Here is a 23897-nt window from a genome sequence, read left to right on the forward strand (position 1 = left end):
TCTTCAATTTTCTTACAAAAATAACTTTGTGATACTATAAGTGTATGTTTGCACTTTATAATTTTTGTATTTAGAAAATCCTTCAAGGAGAATAATTCTAAAAGTCAAGGGATACAGTTGCTTTAAGACTTTTGACATATTGCTAGCAAAAAGGTTTAAACCAGTTCATACTCCCCAAGAGTATAAGAGTGTCTGTTTTTATTACCTCCTTACAAGCATTTCAGTATTTTTATTTTTGAAACAGGAAATAAGTGGAGAGATAATAGCAAAATCTACTTAGATCTAATAATTTTATTTTGGAATTTTTAAAAAGACTTCTAATGATATTAGAGTTTCCTACATTTTTGAACATCTGTTAATTTGTCTTTGGCCAATTACTAGGTATCTGTTCATATTCTTTGTTCATATGTTTAGTGAGGATTTCTTTCACCATTTGTGATTTAGGGAGTTTCCTCCTTGCAGAAATTTGATAATTATTTACTTTAATTTTATGCTTGTTTTTTATATTTTGAATTTGTACACGTAATTCTTAAATTCAGAGATGGTATGAGTAAAGGTTATAAACAAATATCCCTATACTCATGACTTGTCCTAGAATCATTTAATGAATAATCTTTTCTTTTTTGTTAATTTGAGAACTTTTCTTTACCATATACTTTAATTTTTGTAGCACTGCAATATTTTAATGTTTGGATATGTTATAACTCTCCTCATAACTATTATTTTCCAACTTACTTTGAGTGTTTATCTAAAAATATTTTCAGATCATTTTGAAAAGTTTAAAGAAATGGTTTTTGGATGTCAGTGAGCCTGTAAATCAGTTTAGAATGATTTGACATCTTTAAATTATTCTGTTTTCCTTTCCAGAGACATGGTATATTTTTAGTTTTTTCTTAGGTCATAGAATATGACTAAATATCTTGTCTTTTACATTATCAAGACAGCTATTGATAGATATATAATAACTCTATCAATAATATCAATATCTACCTATATAATAATACTAGAGGCCTGGTGCACAAAATTTGTGCATGGGGCGGTGTGGGTCCCTCAGCCTGGCCTGCACCCTCTCCGTTCCAGGACCCCTCGGGGGATGTCGGACTGCCGGTTTAGTGGGTCCCTCAGCCTGGCCTGCACCTTCTCCGATCCAGGACCCCTTGGGGGATGTCAGACTGCCGGTTTAGGCCCCATCCCGCAGGGACCGCTGGCTCCTAACTGCTCCCCTGCCTGCCTGCCTGATTGCCCCTGACTACCTCTGCCTGCCGGCCTGATCGCCCCTAACTACTCTCCCCTGCCAGCCTGATCCCCCTAACTGCTCTCCCCTTGCTGGCCTGATTGCCCCAACCTCCTCTGCCTTGGCCCCGCCACTGTGGCTTTGTCTGAAGGGATGTCCCGAAACATCTGGTCTAATTAGCATATTACCCTTTTATTAGTATAGATTTATCTCTTTCATTGTCTAGCTAGATATTGCCAGGTATTCAGGATGGGGCAAAAGTAGGTTTACAGTTGTCAGTACATGAAACACAGTTTATTTTTGTATTATTATTTGTTAATTATTGTATAATTTTCCATACAACTGTAAACCTAACCTACTTTCACCCTGCCCTGTATAATAATAATAATAATAATATAATAATACCTACATTCATTAGCCTTGGGGTTTACTAAGCAATTATCTTATTTAAGTTTCAAAATTATCTGAGGAAGTGGACATGATGGTTTCAATTTTACAGATTAAAAACAAGCAAACACTAAAACTTAGAGAGTTTGAGTAACATGTTCAATTTGTAACTTTTGAGTGACAGACCCAAGTCTGACTAACCTCTGACTTCAAAGTCTGTGCTCTTAATTGCACCACTCTGCATTATGAAAGCTATTAAATTTTATATTTTTAACTTACATTCCTATTGACTGGGTTTTAGGACATTTGAATTACAAATTTCAAATCAACATGCTTTATTCCCTGTTGCAGACTCCTCAATAAATCCTCTATTGAGTTTCAAAGGATACTCCACAAACAAGAACTCTCAAATGACTGTCATTAGAATTTGTCAAAAGATTAGAAAGACTCTATTAATATTTATGTGTACATTTTGTCCTTAGCACAAACTTTGTGATTTAAAAAGTATGTCCCTTTTCCACCACTGGAATTTCTTCTATAAAAAACTTCTAGACACTTCAGAAATTCCTACTTAATTTTTTTCTTCATTAGACAATCATCATAATGACATAGTATTAATTATACCCACTGTGGTCACAATGGGAAAAATAAGTAAAGTCAGGTTGTTTGGCTCCCCAAAGGCTTTCGAGAATTGTACTCATGAACTACAGTTTCTCAACACAGCTCAACTGACCACAGAATTTTAAAGTGACCATTAAGAAATGGATGATGACATATCAAATAATAGCTTATGAACAATGTAACATTTCTTCAGAATGAAGACGAGTCCTTAAAAAAATGGGACCAAACCATATAATTTTCTAGAAAAACTGTACATTGTGGAAGATACTTAATGGAAGAGGAAGGAAAATGGCCCAGTCTTATGAGATGAAGTCACCCAAGATCTTTGGTGTTCTGTCCATCATGGCTGCAAGAGTCACCCTTCTTGTTTTGATACTTCATGTTTTCATGTTTGTACAAGTGATAAAAATAAATTAAAACAAGCAAATTCAAAACACACACTGAATTTTTGGGTCCCTTCTCTTCACTGGGGCCACAAGCACAGATGATGTTCAGGGGTAGGGAAACTTTTTTTCAGCCAAAAAAGGGCCATTTGGATATGTGTAACATCATTCGTGGGCCATACAAAATTATCAACTTAAAAATCAGCCTGCTATTTGGTCAAACATTTCATTAACTCACCTCTAATGCCTTAGCAGGGCCAAGCCAAATGATTTCATGGGCCTTATATGGCCCGTGGGCCAGAGACTCCCTACCCCTGATTTAGATGATGAACTTCTATACTAAGTTCATTGGAACACGTGTGTATCTCACATAAAATTGAGGCTTTGTTGTGACTTTTAAGAGGTTCATCAGAATCCATTATTTCCATGTGTAAGAAAACATACAAGCACCATCTTCATTAATGTTCTGTATTTTTGATCAGTGTAACATTGGTACTGGCAGGTACAAACTCAGAGGCCATGGCAAATGAGGTTGTAAAACTAGAACTTTATTTTTTGACTCACATCAGCTATGAACTCCTTTACTTTATTTGGATGATTTAGATGATGAACTTCTGTACTAAGTTCATCGGAACACGTGTGTATCTCACATAAAACTGAGGCTTTGTTGTGATTTTTAAGAGGTTCATCAGAATCCAGTATTTCCATGTGTAAGAAAACATACAAGCACCATCTTCATTAATGTTCTGTATTTTTGATCAGTGTAACATTAGTACTGGCAGGTACAAACTCAGAGGCCATCAGGCACATGCCCTTGACCGGAATCGAACCCGGGACCCTTCAGTCCGCAGGCCAACGCTCTATCCACTGAGCCAAACCGGTTTCGGCTATAAGTACTTCTTAAAGAAATATTTCAGCAATGACTGAAAAGCAGCTTCTACACCAAAAACTGAGTACTCTTTGGAAGATGGAATCCTCTGTGATTGGCAGCCACAATTAAAAGGGTCTGAATCACCAAGGCAATGAAGGGGTTGATTCCAAACCCTGGGGCATAGCATCTCATGCCTAGAATAACTGCAATCTGAAATACTGCTATCATTCTGAGAATCATCTAACTTACCTTGAATAGCAAATAACCAGTATAGCATGCTCAGAAGTTAGTTATGAAATTCATAAGATGTAGCGCCTCTGTTTTGACAGCTGAGAACGCTCCCAAAGCAACCTTGGATTCTCCTAAGTGAGTCCTTTCCAGATGTTACTGAGCACACAGATCACCTGGGATGAAGATTATTATTCTGTAGGTCTCGGGTAGGGCCTGAACTCTGAGTAATTCACAGCAATGCTGACAGTGCCTATTTGTGGACCCTACTTGGAGAAGCAAGACCTTGGCCAGAAAAAGATCCTAGCTGACTTTTATTTGATCCACTGTGAAGGCAGCCACAGCTCCCTTCCTATTTCAATAGCTTCTACTGCTCCATTATATGTTAAAGAATTTGGGGATGAGACTTTGTAATTCCAAAGGACTTATACATATTTTAAGATGTCTTCCTAGCCTGCAGTGGAAAAGCCCACCAGAGGGATCAAAAAGGTCATTCAAAAGTAATAGTTCTCCAAATTTTGGAAACATTGCAGAAAAATTCTGAAACGGTCTATATCAGGCTTCTTGAAGTAGTGGGTATTTCTAAAGGGGCTCTTTGCCTGTAGTAGGCTGGCATGCTACTCTTTTGATGTTCAATTAACACTACATCCATGACCACTGACTTTCGTAGAAAATCTTTGCCGACCATTGCATGAAAAGATATGCTCTTCTGGGACATTGGCTGAGAAAGTATTAAAGGAAATGCACAGAGATTTTCGCTCAGCCATGCAGAAGTCGTGTGATCAGTCTACTTCAGTGATGGCGAACCTTTTGAGCTCGGCGTGTCAGCATTTTGAAAAACCCTAACTTAACTCTGGTGCCGTGTCACATATAGAAATTTTTTGATATTTGCAACCATAGGAAAACAAAGATTTATATTTTTGATATTTATTTTATATATTTAAATGCCATTTAACAAAGAAAAATCAACCAAAAAAATGAGTTCGCATGTCACCTCTGACACGCGTGTCATAGGCTCGCCATCACTGGTCTAAACTATATGACATTAAACTGATGGAAGCTGTTAGCAGAGCCCAGCAAGGACCCACGATTCAGAGTCAGAATGATGGACTTGACAATAAGCTAAGTGAGTGGGAGACACTGCCATTCACAGGATGTTCAGTGGTGAAAGGAACAAGAAATCAAGCCCACAGCATCTACTAAATGCAAAAAGATTTAAGACCGAGTGGCAAGGCTTTTGTTGAACTTGAATCAGAAGATGAAGTCAAATTGGCCCTGAAAAAAGAGAGAAACTATGGGACACAGATATGTTGAAGTATTCAAATCGAGCAACGTTGAAATGGATTGGGTGTTGAAGCAGACTGGTCCAAATAGTCCTGACACGGCCAATGATGTCTTTGTACGGCTTAGAGGACTCATGCAGTAAGAAAGAAATTGTTCAGTTCTTCTCAGGGTTGGAAATTGTGCCAAATGGATAACATTGCTGGTGGACTTCCAGGAGAGGAGTACGGGGGAGGCCTTCATGCAGTTTGCTTCACAGGAAATAGCTGAAAAGGCTCTAAAGAAACACAAGGAAAGAATAGGGCACAGGTATATAGAAATTCTTTTTAAAAAAATATATTTTATTGATTTTTTTACAGAGAGGAAGGGAGCGGGATAGAGAGTTAGAAACATCGATGAGAGAGAAACATTGATCAGCTGCCTCCTGCACACTCCCTACTGGGGATATGCCCGCAACCAAGGTACATGCCTTTGATCGGAATCGAACCTGAGACCCTTCAGTCTGCAGGCTGACGCTCAATCCACTGAGCCAAACCAGTTATGGATAGAAATTCTTAAGAACAATCGAGCTGAAGTTAGAACTCACTATGGTCCACTACAAAGGCTTATGGCCTTGCAGCAGCCAGGTCCCTACCACAGACCTGAGGCCGGCAGAGGGCATAACAGCATTGGCCGGGGAGCTGGCTTTCAAAGGATATGGAGTGATGCTTATGGTGGAAGTTATGGAGGCTATGATGATTATAATGGCTATAATGATGGCTGTGGTTTTGGGTCAGATAGATTTGGAAGAGACCTCAATTACTGTTTTTCAGGAATGTCTGACCACAGATAGGGGGATGGCGGCTCTACTTTCCATACCACAACTGGACACTGTGTACACATGCAGGGATTTATATATATACTAGACATTTATACATATACTAGAAGCCCGTTGCACGAAGATTCGCACAATAGGCCTTCCTTCCCCTGGCTGCTGGCACCAGTTTTCCTCCGGCCCCCGGGACCCAGGCCTTTGGTCCGGCCACAGCGGAGAAGCCAAGCCTCTTCATTCTTCAGTCTTCAGTCTTCACTCCAGCCGGAGCCTCCAGTCTTTGCTTTGTGCCTGGGTATGCAAATTATAACCGTCATCTTTGTTGGATTAATTTGCATACTCATCTGATTGGCTGGTGGGCATAGCAAAGTGACACCAATTTGCATGTTTCTCTTTTATTAGTGTAGATTTTCTTCACTGCTCAACCCTGGGAGAGTACATATTGAAATTGGTGCCAATGGCAGAGTAACTGGTGAAGCAGATGTCGAATTTGCAACTCATGAAGATGCTGTGGCAGCTATGTCGAACTTCGACGCCAGGATCCACTAAGAGATGAGGAGGTTGGGTACCGAAGGTGGAGAGGGATTCGTAGTGAAAGTCCGCGGCTTGTCCTGGGCTTGCTGGGTGGACAAAGTGCAGTGTTGGTGTTTTGTTTTTTTCTGACTGCAAAACTCAAAATGGGGCTCAAGGTATTCGTTTCATCCACACCAGAGAAGGCAGACCGAGTGGCGAGGCTTTTGTTGAACTTGAATCAGAAGATGAAGTCAAATTGGCCCTGAAAAAAGAGAGAAACTATGGGACACAGATATGTTGAAGTATTCAAATCGAGCAACGTTGAAATGGATTGGGTGTTGAAGCAGACTGGTCCAAATAGTCCTGACACGGCCAATGATGGCTTTGTACGGCTTAGAGGACTCCCCTTTGGATGTAGCAAGGAAGAAATTGTTCAGTTCTTCTCAGGTATGTAGTCGTGTTTGTTGCTGAGCAGTGAGTTTTGGCTAGCTCCTGGCAACATGACTTAATAGACCTTAAAGTTGAGCAACTGAGATATTTAAACAGATATTTATATGCAGATGAATTAATGTTTTCTTCCTGGAGACCTTCATATAATTTAGACCCATCTTAACTCCTTGCATTCTACAGCAGGAGCAAGCGGTGGTGCTTATGGCAGCCAGATGATGGGAGGCATGGGCTTGTCAAACCAGTCCCGTTATGGTGGCCCAGCCAGCCAGCAGCTGAGTGGTGCTTATGGAGGTGGCTTTGGCAGCCAGAGCAGCATGAGTGGATATGACCAAGTTTTACAGGAAAACTCCAGTGATTTTCAATCAAACATTGCACAGGCAGCCAAGCAGCAGTGAACAGCAGCTACTACAGCAGTGGGAGCTGTGTGTCTGTGGGAGTGAACAGAATGGGAGGGATGGCTAGCATGTCTAGTATGAGTGGTGGGTGGGGAATGAAATTGATCCATATCACTGACTCTTGGTCAACATTATTTTAAAGAAGAAAAAAACAAAACTTAACATTTTTGCAATACCAGCTTGTGATTTATGCTTACTCCAAGTGGAAATCAGGATTGAATAAAAGACTTAAAGGTTCATTATTTTTGAACACAAATATTCATCTGGGATGTAACAACTAAGTTGAGTAAATTATAACTTAAACAATTTGCGGCTTTTCTCGAGTTAGTTCTATTATAGGATGTACTTAAGCAGTAAGTATATTTAGATTAAAGAAGCTGAATTATGTTAAATGTTACTCTTACACCACATCACATTGAACAGTTCGGAAGCATGTTGAAAAACATACTTTTTTTTGGTAAAACTCAATATAGGAGCCGTGTCTACAATTATAAAATGAAACATTTGGCATGTTTGTTAATTCTAGTTTTATTTAATAACTTCCAAGGCATGTAAGTTTAAGCTTTTTTTTTTTTTTTTTTTTTTTTTTTTTTTTATTAATGGGGAAATTATTGATCCATATCACTGACTCTTGGTCAACATTATTTTAAAGAAGAAAAAACCAAAACTTAACATTTTTGCAATACCAGCTTGTGATTTATTTTATGCTTACTCTAAGTGGAAATCAGGATTGAATAAAAGACTTAAAGGTTCATTATTTTTGAACACAGATATTCATCTAGGATGTAACAACTAAGTTGAGCAAATTATAACTTAAACAATTTGCGGTTTTTCTCAAGTTAGTTCTATTATAGGATGTACTTAAGCAGTAAGTATATTTAGATTAAAGAAGTTGAATTATGTTAAATATTACTCTTACACCACATCACATTGAACAGTTTGGAAGCATGTTGAAAAACATACTTTTTTTGGTAAAACTCAATATAGGAGCTGTGTCTACAATTATAAAATGAAACATTTGGCGTGTTTGTTAATTCTGGTTTTATTTAATAACTTCCAAGGCATGTAAGTTTAAGCTTTTTTTTTTTTTTAAGTTAATGGGGAAATTTTGAGACGCAATACCAATACTTTAGGATTTTGGTCTTGGTGTTTGTATGAAATTCCAAGGCCTTGATTTAAATCTTTCATTGTACTGTGATTTCCTTTTAGATATATTGCGCTAAGTGAAACTTGTCAAATAAATTTCCCTTTTAAAAACTGCAAAAAAAAAAATGCACAGAGACAGATGCCATGGTCATGACATTGAAGTACAAGTAAGACAGGTTTGTTGGAGGCACTAATAGTTGAGGCTGCTGTGCAGAAACACCTGTTGCAGTAACCAGCTACTTTCTGATAATATTCTGCACTAGCCACACCACATGTAGCGACCATCCTGTGGAAGAGCTCAACAGCCTGCATGGCCATGACTCCTCGACCAAGAAGGAATGGCAGTGAGGAGATCATGAAGCTACCTGTAAGGTCATGTCTGACCTGTGTTTAGACATGACCAGTGAGTACAAAACCAAGAAGCAAGCTGCTCCAGGTGCAATATGTTCTAATGGGGGAGGGCTCACTTGTGATCTCTGCAGTGGTCAGATTTTTATCTGGTTGTGATAAGTAAGGGTAGGGGTGGATATGCAGGTAGCATACAGAAAAACCTAGATAAGCAGAGGATCGCAGTGGGGGGAAATCCAGGAGTGACTCAATAAACTCCATGGCTGGTCAAACTTTCCATTCCAGTGTACATTCAAAATTTATTCTTTTCTGAAGTTGGTGTCAACCTCCTCTGTTCAGTTCCAACTTTTGCTTCTTCCTGTTAGCAGTAGCTCCAAGGTCCAGCCTTCCCTGGTGGCCTCTTTGATTCTCCTCTCTTCAGCTAAATAGTATATGTGAAATACTTTACTGAAAACCCATGGTGATGACATTTTCTTAATGTTTGTTTTTCTATTTATAGTAGCAATGAAGATAGGAAACTTGCAAACTATAGAATTGTAGGAAACCAAAACAAAAGTTGTCCATAGTTCTTATTCAAAAACAGCCACTATCAACACTTTAGTGTATTTCTTTACACTTTCTTCTTACTAAGCACTTTAAATTCGTTTTTATTAAAGCAATATAAAAACTCAGAAAACCTTTTAAATTATACAAATGTATCTAAGACTCCTTGCCCCTCCCCACACACCTATGCCAAGTCTCACTCCCCAGAAATACAAGTTTTAAATTTTCATCAGTAGCCACTGAATGTTTTTAAGGGATTTTTATTTGTTTATGGTAGTTACTCTCTAGCCTCCAATAATATGTTTCATTACTATTTCTTGACTTATTGATTTTAGACAGTATTCATCAACTTGTTACGAAAGATGAGGAAATGAGAACACAGATATTCTTCCACCTGCCTCCTTCCTGATTTTTGTTGTATTTTTTTAATTGTGGAAGTTTATAATGTTGATATTGTCTCATGACTTTAAGTGGCTGTTGTGTGCTGTGTTTATAGACAGAGTCTGGAAATATAAACCCTGGGGAAGAGAGGGAGAGGGAGGTGGGGAGGAGCCAACTGCCTCCGCACTCCTTTAGTTAATGACGCTGTATCCCAAACTGATGTTTGCTAATGTTGTCTCTGAACTTGTACTATCTCTGGGCATCCTTTAGAGGAGTCCTCTTACCTATGAAGTTTTAGGCTGTGGTTTTCCATTCCTTTAATTGCTCCTTCAGTCTGATCCTATTTAGTTTCCATTTTCCAGAATTTTCTTAACAATTTCCTCAACTGCTATATTCATTCCATACTCCCATCCCTTAATGCTATGCTTTTAATCCTTAAACTTTTTTTCCCCATTTCATTTATGGCCTTTCTGTTATTTCACAGGGACTTTGGGTTGGGCATGTGTTCAGTTCACCCCTTCGAAACACTAGGAATAATTTCCCCCATATTGCAGTTGTTTGGTTTCAGCTATCTTATTATGAGCCTGATATCTTACTAATTGGATTAATTAATTCAGATCTTAATAAAACCAAAGCTATAAGATCACATCGATATTTATTCAGATGCCAGGGACCTGAGCTCCACCTTCTCCTTTGTCTCTGTCTCTACTGTAGGCCCTGCCTCCTTAGTTTCGTCAGTTACATTAGTGATTTTCAACCTGTGTGCCTTAAGAATTTTTAAAACATGCAATACCTAACTGTTTAGTCAGGGGCATTGACCTCTTTTCCCTTAGATTGTCAAATAAAAAAAAATGACAACAGCCAACACATAGCCATCTGACGTAAACGATTCAGAGTGCTCGGCATAAAGCAGAGAATGAAATAGAAACAAACCCCATACTTGCGGTGCTTATATTCTGGAAGGCAGGGATACACTGTATCCTGTAGGGCTACAGCTATCAGCAGCACACATCTGGCCAACACAAGAAGGATGAAACGAGCAATGCTGCTGGCTTAGTAAACAGATCATTAAAACTCCTGGCTGGCTTATCAGCGCCCCAAACTGTCTCGTAATGAATCACTGGGAAGTCAGAATCTCTTTGTCTGTAGAGCGGTGGCTATTTACTAATACCAATAATCACATTAAAGGAAGAAATAAATATTATAATACATTTTTTTAAATTTGAGAACAATGCCAGTGTCCTACAATAGAGTAATGGTTAAATAAATTATGACATATCTGTAAAATGGAAATATGAGACTATTATAAATGATATTTATGAAGATTTTTTTAAGAAGAGAAAATTGTTAAGTGAAAAATCACAGTATCAAATTATGTATATAGTTTGGCTTTGTGTGATAATTGAGCTGTTTCAGTTCAGTGGAGTATTAATAAAAATAGTATTTTTTAAAATTTATTATTATTATTTTTTTTGCCAATGGTTATTTTCAACTGTGCTCTGTTGAATTCCAGATTAACATCTTGGACAGATTCCATAACTTTCTGGTTACTTTCAGGTTTCGAAGTGTAGTCTAGTTTTAAAACTTCACTCTCATTTCTGATTCCATTGCCTTTCCTTCCCCGTGTGGTAGAAGTAGGGGAGGCAGTGCAGCTGGCCATGGTGAGGGGTCAGAGGTGGGGAGGCCTCACTGGCCTCCCTCTGGTGTAACAGGTGCATGTCTGATGCCAGGGCCCTAGAGGAGGAGATGGCCTCCAGGCAGGTGGAGTGTGGTTCCCTTGGAATAATGCTCAGATTTGCCAGTCCCCTCTGTTGCTGTGAGGAAGAGAGTACACTTCCCTCAGGTCGACCAGCAGTTCACCCTCCCAGCTTCTTCTTCCCAGCAGCTTCCTGGAACAGCCCCATCTCTTCTGCTTCTCCTCTAACTCCCCACTCCTTCACATGGAATCATAAAACTCAGATGTCCTTGCCATATTTTTTAAGGTCATGGTGAACCAGATTGGGGGCAGGAGCCCTCGTCTTCTTGTAGGTATATTATTTCTTTAAGCCTTATTGGCAGTGGTTGTTCTACTCCCACCTTCAGAAACTTTTAGAGTAGACGTGCACATTGGTCTGTATGGATGCCCCATGAACAATGGAAAACTCTCCCAAGAATTGCTTTAAACGCTTTATTCCAACGGCAGCACGGAGTTATAAAGGGGCTGCACCTCAGCAGGCATCAGTCAGGGAGTGAGATGCCAGTCCCCTGATCTTCGAGGCACTTTATGAATCTCTATGAATTCTCCTGGATTTCCTCCCCTTACTCCCACACACCTAGTCTTCCCTCTGCTAAGGTGAGGGCAAAGAGAGGAGTTTTCTAGGGTGTGGTTGGATAGTGGTAAGGTTGGTTGTGCACTTTTTAATAAGCCCTGGCAGGAGGTTTTGAGTACTAATTACTTATGGCTCCTTAGAAAATGGTCTCAACTTAGGGCAGCGGCCACAATTCTGGGGCAACAGGAATAATCCCACATCACATTCCACTTGGCAAAGATGGAAAAGGGAAAGGCTAGAGGCATTTTAAGTTGAATAATTTTTACCCCACTATTTGTATTGTTTAATTTATATTATCTGGGGGAAAAGTCTTCTTAAGTCATCCAACTATTACGGTTTTTCTAAATGTCTTGCAGTCTACCCGGCTTTGTTCCCAGTGATGATTTTGCTGTTTTAGACTGGATCAAGGCACATGAAATGACCACCCTGTTCTCCTTACCCTGCGACCTGGCAGATGCCATGACATCAGGCTCACTCTTGTTCTGTTGCTAAGAGCAGGCAACTGGCCACTATGCCCTTGATAAGAAGAAAGAGAGTGCAGTGGGGCCAAGCAAGACGAGTGGCTCCTGCTTCCTGCTGTTGGATTTCTTACCTGAGCCTACACAGCCAGATCCCTCCTTCTTGTCTCCAGATCCAACAGTGAATTGCATGGTTCCTGGTACTCAGCTACAGCCCGGACTTGCCACAGGTCCTGCTTTGCCTCTCAATTTTCAGAAAAGACATTCCTGTGCATGTCAGCTTCACTAAACTCTAATGCCAGAATCTGACCCATCACTAGCTTCTGTCTGTGTCAGTTCACCAAGGCTAACAACAGCCATAAACAGCAATGTTTTAAAAATCATGGTAAAAATATACATAAGTATACATAAAATTTACTATTTTAACCATTTTTGTGTAAAATTCAGTGGCATTAAATTGTTCTATGACCATCACCACTGTCCATTTCTGGAAGATATCATCATCCCAAACAAAAATTCTGTATCTGTTAGACAATAACATCCCATTCCCCCCCTTCAGTCACTAGTTACCTTTATTCCAAATTTTGTCTTTATGAGTTTGCCTATTCTGGATATTTCATATAATATTATTTTCCCCCAAGGTTTACTAATCAGTAATTATTGAGTGCCCAGACTTTTGAAGCAGGAAAACAGAGATAATAGTTAAGGAAAGTATCTAAATGTATGTCCCTCACAACCCCTGACCCTAGAAAGAGATGCAGGAACTTGGCTGTTGACTGTAGCACACTGTAGAGTACTGGGCTTCCCATGACTACCACCTTCATGATCTTTGTTATTTGTTTAACAGTAGCAACATTACAGTTATGAAGTAGCAACGAAAATAATTTTATGGTTGGGTCACAACATGAGAAACTGTATTTAAAGGGCCAGAAGGTTGAGAACCACTGTGTTAGACAATAACATCCCATTCCCCCCTCTTCAGTCACTAGTTACCTTTATTCTAAATTTTGTCTTTATGAGTTTGCCTATTCTGGATATTTCATATAATATTACTTTCCCCCAAGGTTTACTAATCAGTAATTATTGAGTGCCCAGACTTTTGAAGCAGGAAAACAGAGATAATAGTTAAGGAAAGTATCTAAATGTATGTCCCTCACAACCCCTGACCCTAGAAAGAGATGCAGGAACTTGGCTGTTGACTGTAGCACACTGTAGAGTACTGGGCTTCCCATGACTACCACCTTCATGATCTTTGTTATTTGTTTGTATCACTGATAGTATTAATTATGTCACTATTTAATTAAGGAAACTTTATATCACTGGAAAGTCAGTGTTGTTTATAAATGAAAAGAAACTGAAAGTTAATGGAATTTAAACATAGTTATTACATTTTAGCTAGATACTGTTGCATGCAAAGTTTTTTATACAAAAGTCTGCTCTTTAAAAAAAAATAGCCCAGCCAGTGTGGTTCAGTGGTTAAGCGTCAACTCAGGAACCAGAGGTCGCTGGTTCAATTCCTGGTTAGGGCACATGCCTGGGTTGCAGGCTCAATCCCCAGTGGGAGCATGCAGGGTGAAGATGATCAATGATGTTCCTCTCTCATTTATGTTTCTATCTCTCTATCCCTTTCCCTTCCTCTCTCTCTAAAAATCAATAAAAAATATTAATAAAAATTCAATGAAAACATTAAAAAAAGATTTTAAAAATTAGCAAGCATTAGCAATGTGCTAAAGATTTCCACCAGGCTGAGATTTTCTCTTTCCTGAATTTAGAAAGATTGGGATCCAGTTATTTACTACTATGTCTATAGACCACTAAAATGATTTCAGGTACCACTAGTGTTAAGTTGGCGACACTACTTTCATAATTTTTGTCATGTTTTCCCTTGTGTTATCTGGGTCCTGCATGCTTTACTTAGCCTAATACAAGTTACTTATATAGTTGTAGTGAGAAGGAAATTTAAATATTTAAATTTTATAATTTCTTTTCCTTTGGAACCATATTTCTGAAATTAGTTTCCTATTGATTTAATTATCAAGAAAAAATTTTCAGATGCTGAAATCAGGGATTATTTTAATGTACCAAGGCATTAAAGATTTTTTTAAAAAAAGGGGGAAAAGAAAGGAAAAGCATTTACTTCCTTTTTAATAATTCAAGATTTCACTGAACTGAAAGTATTAAGGAAAAAAGTCACCTGAGTAATAAAGCATGCATCATTTCAATGGATTAAAGTTCAAATCACTGCAAAGCAGCTTATTTTTTATCCATCACCATGGATACAAAAGGACAGCTGAAGTGCAAGCATCTGACATCACAAGCATGCCCAGGCAGGCCTGGGAGGAGAGCGTGCAGCCCCACAAAGGACAAGAAGAAAAGCAGTGACGGGAGGGGAGGGAGAGGCAGAGGGAACGGTCATTGTTAAGAGGATGAATCAGAAGTTCAGTTGGGAGGATTAAATAGGAGGAGGCACGAGGCCAACTGGGAAGCTTGGAGACTAGCAGTTGTTTACATCGACCCTTTAATGCTCCTTAGACTGAAATAGAACCAGAGGGAGACTGAGAGAGAAGGTATATCATCAGGTCACTCGCTACTCAAATGGTATTTGCGATGGTTTCTTTTTATGTTCTCCTTATTTGATGTTTAGGTTTTGATTTTAACGCATGTCCTAAAGCTTTGGCCTGCTTGGCTTACTTAATTTTAAAAATCAATCCCCAAAGTGGCTAAAGCCTCCAAGTAACAGCTTGAGAGAATCAAAGGAGCCAGTACCCACTGGACAATAGAAAGTCGCAAATATTGAGAAAAATGGCTATTTTAGGTAGCATGTTCTTCTTCATGAACAGACGCAATTTTTACTTTAGTTTATTTTAAATTTTGTTTTAATTTAAAATTCTGTTTCCTATCAAAGGCAGTGCATTTATTCCCAGGCTGCTGTGTGTGTATAAATACCCAGACTCTGCCTGGTTTGGGGGTAGCCTGGAAAAGGATTAACAGCCTGCTCTCTAGGGAGAGCCCTGATTTGTAGCATTTGCTGATTTCTGTGGTATAAACATTCTCACCATACCTGATTTCCAGCTGCAAGCCTGATGTCAACTGGCTTGTAGGGTTTTTGAAAGTGTAACAGTTGGTACCAGAGAGCTCTTAAACAGTGACTGGGTTCTGTGCCAGCTTTGACACCAACTAGTGGTGGGACCTTGAGCACCGCACTCGGATTAAAGGGTCGGATCTGGGCTTGAACTGTGGTTGTTAAAATTGCACATTGGTTTGTCTTGATGGTTTGAGAGTGGATTCTTGGGGGGGAAGTGGGTATTTGGGATATTCTCAGCTCTTAGGGTTCTACCCTTTCACATCCACTTCAACTATGCAGGGCAACCCTAACCCTTTCAAGGAGTATTTTAGATTTCTGTGTAAGGCACTGTTTGGAGAGAAGCTTCTATGATGAAGGGGGCTGGGAGGGGGGACGGGGCGGAAAATCCGAAAACCACTTGAATAATTGATCTTAAAGACCCCCTTTTGTTGATAAAAATTCATGATCTATGAAACTAAAAATCAAAGGAACCAGTACCCAACGGACAATAGAAAGTGGTAAATATTGAGAAAAATTGGTGAGTCAAACACCAATATACTGATGTCTGTGGACAGTAGATGACTTACAATGAATGGTACTTTCTCTTTCTTGGTTAAAGCTTAAACTAAACACTGGCTGAGAGAGTCAACTAGGCCTAAAAAGAATTGTATCCACAGGATCAAAGGCATGTTTTTCAGATGAGAGAGGAGGATCTTAGAGACAATTTCCTTCAAGGGTTTTCAAATATGCCCAAAGGGTTCATCAGCGCCCCCTTGGAATATGTCGTGTGTGTGTGTGCGCGCGCGCATAAACAGGTGTGTACACTAAACAGGTTGTAATCCTCTTTTCAACCTTCCCATTGCCATCCCTTCAACAGAGAAACAGCTCTTATGTTTTAAATATGCCTCCAGTGTTTTAAACAGTGAGCTTCTCTATACGATTTCATTTGTGGAAAGACTTCGCTGGGGTGGAGGGTGGGAGAAGTAAGCAAAGTGCCATTGGCTTTGTTTAACAAACCAGAAACCAAGCTTTAACCAAGTAGAATGCCTTGTCCCATGACCAGAAAGAGGCAGTCACATCTGGAATTCGGGTCTCTAGGTTTTCAGACTGTCACTTCCCTTTTCAGAAGCTTGGCTACCTGAGACCACTGCTGCCTATAATATGCCTCAGGGTACGTGATCTAACCCTGTATTGTCAAAGAGGGCAGCCACAACTCACATGTGAGTATTGAGTACTTGAAACGCGGCAGGTCTGAATTGAGATGTGTTGTAACTATAAGACATACACCATGTTCAAAGTGTTAGTTTAAAAAAAAGTGAAATATTTCATTGATAATTTTTACAATATTGATTACGTGTTGAAAAGATAATATTTCAGATATGTTAAACAAAATATATTGTAAAAATTAATTTCACTTTTTAAACCTTTTTTAATGTGACTGTTAGACAATTTAAAATTAAATATGTGGTTGATATTACACTAGGCAATTCCCATTAGGCAAATCTGATTTAACCCCAGGGTCAGTCTCTTTTCCTATTAAAAGTGGAAAATATCTGCTTTTCCAGTTTCTCAAGGTTGTTTTAAAATCAAATGAGGTAATCTTGTGAAAGTACTCTGGCAAGTGCTACACAAATATAAGGTCATACTTCCAGGCATTTTAATCCTTGTTTGGTCACCTACTGTGTTACTTGCTCCCTGGAAGGTGCTAAAACTGTTATGGAGTTTTTCTTTTGCTGTTGTTTTATATGGTTTTTGTGTGTATGTGTGGTGGGGGAGAGGGGTAAAATAATAATGTAGGCTACAAACCTAATAATGAGCACGTTTATTCAGTCCTCTCATTTCTATTCCATGTGTGCGCCGAGTCCATCAACTCATTAGTCTCAGTACTGAGCCCTACATATGCTACTTACATACAGTGAAGACCTCAGCTTGAGTCATAGACTTCAGAATCCTCCTGGGAAAGAACTTTTCCAAGGGGGAAAGAGTCAAGCACAACTATCTCAATGGAGAGCTCTCAGAGAGGACAGTGTCTGACTATAGCACAGTGACCATTATTCAAATCCATTCAAATCAGTTCTAGTCGGGTGCTAGAAGGGGTCAATGGGGAAAAGGGGGACATCTGTAATACTTTCAAAAATAAAGATAACTTTTTAAAAAGTGCTATCGACTGGATGGCTTAAACAACAGAAATTTACTTCTCCACAGTTCTGGAGGCTGGCAAGTCCAAGATCAAGATGCTGGCAGACCTGGTAAGAGGACCCACTTCAGGTTCGCAGATGGCTTTCATCTTACTGCATCCTCACATAGCAGAGGGCAAGAGCTAGCTCTCTGGCCTCTCATAAGGACAGTAACCCCATTCCTGAGGGCTTTACCCTCATGACCTAATTACCCTCCCAAAGCCCCATCTCCTAATACCATCACACTGGGGATTGGATTTCAGCATATGAATTTTGGGGGGCACAAACATTTAGTCTATAACAGCAAGTGTCAATTCACTGGGACCCATCTACCAGTAATATACAGGGTGGGACAAAAGTAGGTTTGCACTTGTATGTGAAACAGTTTATTCTTGTATTATTATTTATTAATCATTGCTTGTTACTGGTCCCTTTCCTGAAAAGGTCTTGGCTGACCTTTCTGCTTGTAGTCTCACCCTGCATGATGCCACTGGGATAAGCTTTCTGAAATGCAGGTCAAATCATATCAGTCCTCTGTTCAATTCATCAATCACTACCTATGGTTTGGGGATTAAATGTAAACTTCTTAAAAAGGCATTTAAATATCTAGCCTTTGCCCCCTCTCTGGCCATATCTCTGGCCACCCCCTCTCCTGGAGCAACCCCATCTTTCCCCATTATGTCTTCCCTAAACCTCACTAATACCTGCATATATACAGATTTGTTTCTATCTTCTATATCTTGCTGTTGTTTATACAGTTTTTATGTATATGTGTTGGGGGAGAGGGGTATCTTTCATGTAACATGAACTCTAATTCAGGAGTTACTTCCACGGGGCTGGTATGGCTCAGTGGCTGATTGTCCACCAATGAACCAGGCGGTCATGATTTGATTCCTGGTCAGGGCACATGCCCAGGTTGCAGGCTCAATCCCCAGTAGGGGGCATGTTGGAGGCAGTCAATCAATGATTCTGATCATTGATGTTTCTATCTCTCTCTCCCTTTCATTTGCAACTTGGACATACTTTTATAATCACCTTTTTTACACAGTACCTACAATCAGATAAACTCACCTTTCTTATTCATTGGACAGTAAGCAGCTGGAAGACAAGAACTTCATTTTTTATCTCTGTATTCCCCAAGGGCACCTAATAAGTACTCAATATGTGTTTAATGAATGAACAAAGGTTTCCAACTTATAAATTTTCCATTGCAATTCTGCTATACCATTGTCTTGTTTTCACTGGAGAAATAGATGGCTATTTTATTATGCTAGAACGCCAAAGTAGTAAAAACACTTTTTTCTTTACCTCGCATATTTATTGTCAATTAACAATACAGTCAGAATCTCCTGTGAATTATGTTCAGTTGAAAACAGGCAGTTGTCTACTAAGAAAATTATATTGACATTCTCACTTTCAAATCTAACAATGTGAATACTAACAGAATTATGGTTTCATTCAGTGCTTTCCCACTGAGATAGCATTTGATCTGTAGATCAATTTGTTTAAAAATGTAATTGTGGAGTAACAAAATCTGAAAACATGTATTAAAAACGTGCTCAGCCCTAGCCGGTTTGGCTCAGTGGATAGAGCGTCGGCCTGTGGACTGAAGGGTCCCAGGTTTGATTCTGGTCAAGGGCACATGCCTGGGTTAAGGGCTTGATCCTGTGTGGGGCGTGCAAGAGGCAGCCGATCAATGATTTTCTCTCATCTTTGGTGTTTCTATCTCTCTCTCTCCCTCTCCTTTCCTCTCTGAAATAAATAAAAAATATACATATTAAAAAAACTTGCTCAAACCAACTTTTGGTTTAGTTCTTTTTATGCAAAATGAAAGCAAAAGCCCTGAAAATTCCAATAAACTCCATGAAATAGAGGTACATTAATGATTCACTAATTATGAAAGAAGAAAAATACTAGTATACATCTCAATGGTTTTGTTTCTTTCTCCACTAACAAAATAATTAACTTGTAAATTTCATCAAATGACCAAAGAAGACTTACCCTTTAAACAGAATGATAAAAGTATCAGCTTTCTGTACTGCAAAGGCAAATAATAACAGTTGGACTAAATTTGTTTTTTTTTTTGTTTGTTTGTTTGTTTTTAAATACATTTATTGATTTTTTTTTACAGAGAGGAAGGGAGAGGGATAGAGAGTTAGAAACATCGATGAGAGAGAAACATCGCTCTTGCACACTCCCTACAAGGTACATGCCTTTGACCGGAATCGAACGTGGGACCCTTCAGTCCGCAAGTCGACGCTCTATCCACTGAGACAAACCGGTTAGGGCTAAATTTGTTTTTTATAAGAGCAGACCAACTTTCTGTATCTCCAATTTTATTGTTCTTTAAACCCAACTCAAGTTTTCTGAAGTCATTCAGTTTAACACCTCACATATTAGATACTGTTTAAAAGTTATTATGCCAGGGCTGGCCAGCAGACCCTGAGCGACAAATGAATGGATTACTCCGACACGTTTGCTGTGAAAGAGAGGCTAAGGGACATCCTGGCTATAGCAACCAGGCAGCCCCGATTGCCTGCCTTGTTAGCCTTTTATTGTAACAGCAGTTTGAGTTAAAGTTTATCTTTAAGATACAATCAGTAGGGGAAGTAATCTTGGGAGAACACATGTGTTTGTAGTGTCCTTTAAGCAATGGCATCCAAAGATTAAGATTAAGGGTTCCAGTAAACACCCGGGGTCTGCACATGAGCAGACTTGTTTGGGAAGGTCAAGGAATAATTAGGGGCACTTCCTTGGACACTCCCTTAAGTCCCCCCTAAGTCAGAATTCTGATAAACAGGGCAGGTGGCCTTCCACACACTTACCTTTTCTCAGAATGTCCAACCAAGTCTCTTGTGCTCCCCAACATTATTATATGCTGACAATCTACTATTTACCTGGAATTTATTGTTAAATTTAAAATTTCCTAACAATATGGACACCAAGAAGTTAGATTTAAAGTTTCTGAATTTTGTAATACTTATCACATATTTAGGTAAAATATATAAAATTGTGACAGTACTATTCTTTTTTGTTTGATTTTTAAGAATGGCATTAAATGAACATATGAGCATTAGCTAAGGATATGGTTATTTATAGTATGTTCCTTTTAAATTATAATCATTGTAATTTCTGGATTGTCTACATCTGGAAAGTCTACTTATTACTTTGCCTATTAACTTTATGAAACTTCTAACAAATTATTCAAACTCTTTAATTTTCCCATATGGAAAATAAAAATAATTCTATTGGTAAGCATTTCTAGGAAAATTTTAATATTATCTGTATTATGCCAAATAGCATAAAACAAGGCAATCAAAGTTCTGTAGAAAATAATTAGTTAGCAAATAATAAATCTAGTGATATTACAATATTAATGTAAGCCCAGGAATATTAAAAATATAGCTCCAAAATGTTTTATGATTGTTAGTATAATTTCTGTCATAAATATCATCTTTAAAAACAATAGTAAACCTGATTCCTGTTTAATATAATTTCAAGTAATCTTATATAATAAAAGGCTAATATGCAAATTGACCACACCACAGAATGACCAGTAGCTATGATGCACACTGACCACTAGGGGGCAGACGCCCAATGCAGGAGCTGACCTTGATGGTCAGTACGCTCCCACATGGGGAGCATGGCTCAGCCAGAAGCCCTGAGCTGGGCTCACAGCTGGCAAGTGCAGCAGCGGTGGCGGGAGACTCTCCTGACTCCTCGGCAGCGCTAAGAGTGTCTGACGGCTTAGGCCCTCTCCTAGAGGGCCTAAGAGGGCCTAAGCCGTCAGTCGGACATCCCCCAAGGGCTCCTAGACTGCGAGAGGGCCCAGGCTGGGTTGAGGGACCCCCCCCCAGTGCACGAATTTCGTGCACCGGGTCTTTAGTAGTAATATAAAAATGTGGTTTTATTGGCTTTCCTTTTTTATTGAAAAAGCTGAATCCTATGTAGTATGTAGTGAAATGAAATGGCAAATGATGTACTTTTAGAAAATTCTATGAAAATGTTTATAGTTCAATTATGTAAAAATCATATAAAAACTTGAAACTTATCTCGTATTTTGCATAAACTTTTAAAAATAGTTCAATAAACTAGTTTTTACTTCTGTAGGTTTATAATTCTTTCGGTCTTGTTTCTTAATATATATATTCTTATTGATTTCAGAGAGGAAGGAAGGAAAGAGAGATAGAAACATCAATGATGAGAGAGAATCACTGAACCTGGCCGCCTCCTGCATGCCCCACACTGGGGCTCGAGAGCCTGAGACCCTTCAGTCTGCAGGCCGACGCTCTATCCACTTAGCTAAACTGGCAAAGGCTTTTTTTTTTTTAAGGTCAAATAAGTTGGTAGTCACTGTTATTCCAAATATGATAGAGTGAAAAGATACTGAAAATGTGTTACATACAATTAGATACTGTTTTAGAGACTACAGACCTTTTAAATACTTTATGGCTTTCCTGCAACTCTATTAAGTTGTAGGTAAAACACATTAAAGGTATTAAGTTTGAAACCAGGAATTGAGTGGAGGCAGGTTTGAATCTTGGCCCTACCACTTACTACTTTAGTATCTTGTGGTAGGTTCTTTAACCTCCCTGAATGTTTTCTCAGGTATAATGATAACTATCTGTCATGAGTGATGATGGAATGAGATTATACTGACTAGCACCTGTGAGTGAATAAATTAGTTTCATTCTCAACTGACCTTGAGTGTTAACCCCCATTTGACTCTGGAGCGATATATTTTTTCACCTAAATACAACATGTTTCTTGACTCTTTATAGCAACTTCTTTTAAAGTAACCCACTGAGGCATTTATTATTTCAAACGGAGTCAATAACCAGTGGGCTATTTTTAGAAGAGCATTAGCAGATTTAAACAAACTGGGAAAAGTACTTCAGTGCCATTTTAGGGATGACTCATTTGTTTTTCACTAACAGATGGTTGCTATCGTCTACCGAAAATTACATTTTCTCTTGCTGCTTTTAAGATTCTCTCTTTGTCTTTTGCTCTTGGCATTTTAATTATGATGTGTCTTGGTGTGGTCCTCTTTGGATTCCTTTTGTTTGGGGTTCTCTGCGCTTCCTGGACTTGGAAGTCTATTTCTTTCACCAGGTAGGGGAAGTTTTCTGTCATTATTTCTTCAAATAGGTTTTCAATACCTTGCTCTCTCTTCTTCTAGCACCCCCATAATTCGGATGTTGGTATCAGTGCCATTTTAGGGATGACTCATTTGTTTTTCACTAACAGATGGTTGCTATCGTCTACCGAAAATTACATTTAATTGTGGTATTGTTTAGGTGGGTTAGTCTGAAAGTCGAAGTAAAATATATTGAAATAGTGCAAAGTTGAGAAAACGAGGTCAAGCAAGAGACGAAATGACCATAGTCAAGGTCAGAAGACTGATTAGAACGCATTTATTTGCCTTGATAAATTAGATTCTCTGCAGATGGAGGCAAAACCCAGTTCTGGAGAAATTAACAATGGCAAGAAAGGGGAATACCGTGTTAAACTATCTTGACAATCAGAAGGTTCAGAAAGGCTTAACCTAACCTTCACCGAAGAGATGATTTTCGACCTCCTGCAATCAATCAATGCAGTTTAAATGCACTGTCATGTTTTAAAGGAGAAGATACGTCACGCAACAGCTCTGAATAGGTTACTGGCATGCACCACATATGTTTCCTTTTACAAATTTGTGTGCAAATGTTTCGAATGTCCTCCCACCTCAAACCTGTTCCAAAACCTAAAAACCACTTTCAAGCCAAATTCCCATGATTCTAGAGGCAAGAGTATTAATGCACTAACTCCGCATGCTCCTGAAAATCAGCAATTTCAGGGCTCAGACCAAGAAGTAACTAGCTAGCTAAGTATTGTTTCTAATGTCTTCCGAATTTAAAGCCAGTCGACTTCCGAAAGGGGTTCGAGACTCGTGTTAACGTTTCGGTTGCGCAGTCTCCAATTTCCACAATTCACGAACCCCGGCCCCGCCGCTCGCGGCAACCGGCTCCCCGCAGCCGAGGCCCAGGACGCTCGCCTCGGAGTCTCGCTCGGCTCAGTTTAAAGGGCCGCAGGCTCCTTTCGCTGAGCAGCGGCGCGAAATACCTCCCCGCTCTCGGTCGCCGCTAACGCCGGAGCGGTTCAACCAATGGCCGCCCTCTCCTGTACGCCTCGTCCCGCCTCCCAGCTCCTCCGAAGCCAATAGAGTGGCCAGAAAGCCTGGGCGAGCATCATTGGCTGCGGCCCTCCCGCAGTGGCGTCTGGGCCTCCGCCCCCGTTACCCTGGAGCCGAAGTCGCCA

General features: G+C 39.3%; 1 pseudogene; it reads left to right on the forward strand.

Moving 5' to 3' along the window:
• Positions 1-4939: 4939 nt before the first annotated feature.
• Positions 4940-7194, forward strand: LOC102256797 (annotated as a pseudogene).
• Positions 7195-23897: the final 16703 nt, after the last annotated feature.

The sequence above is a fragment of the Myotis brandtii genome, unplaced genomic scaffold (genome assembly GCF_000412655.1).
Source record: "Myotis brandtii unplaced genomic scaffold, ASM41265v1 scaffold2790, whole genome shotgun sequence".
Taxonomy (NCBI): Eukaryota; Metazoa; Chordata; class Mammalia; order Chiroptera; family Vespertilionidae; genus Myotis; species Myotis brandtii.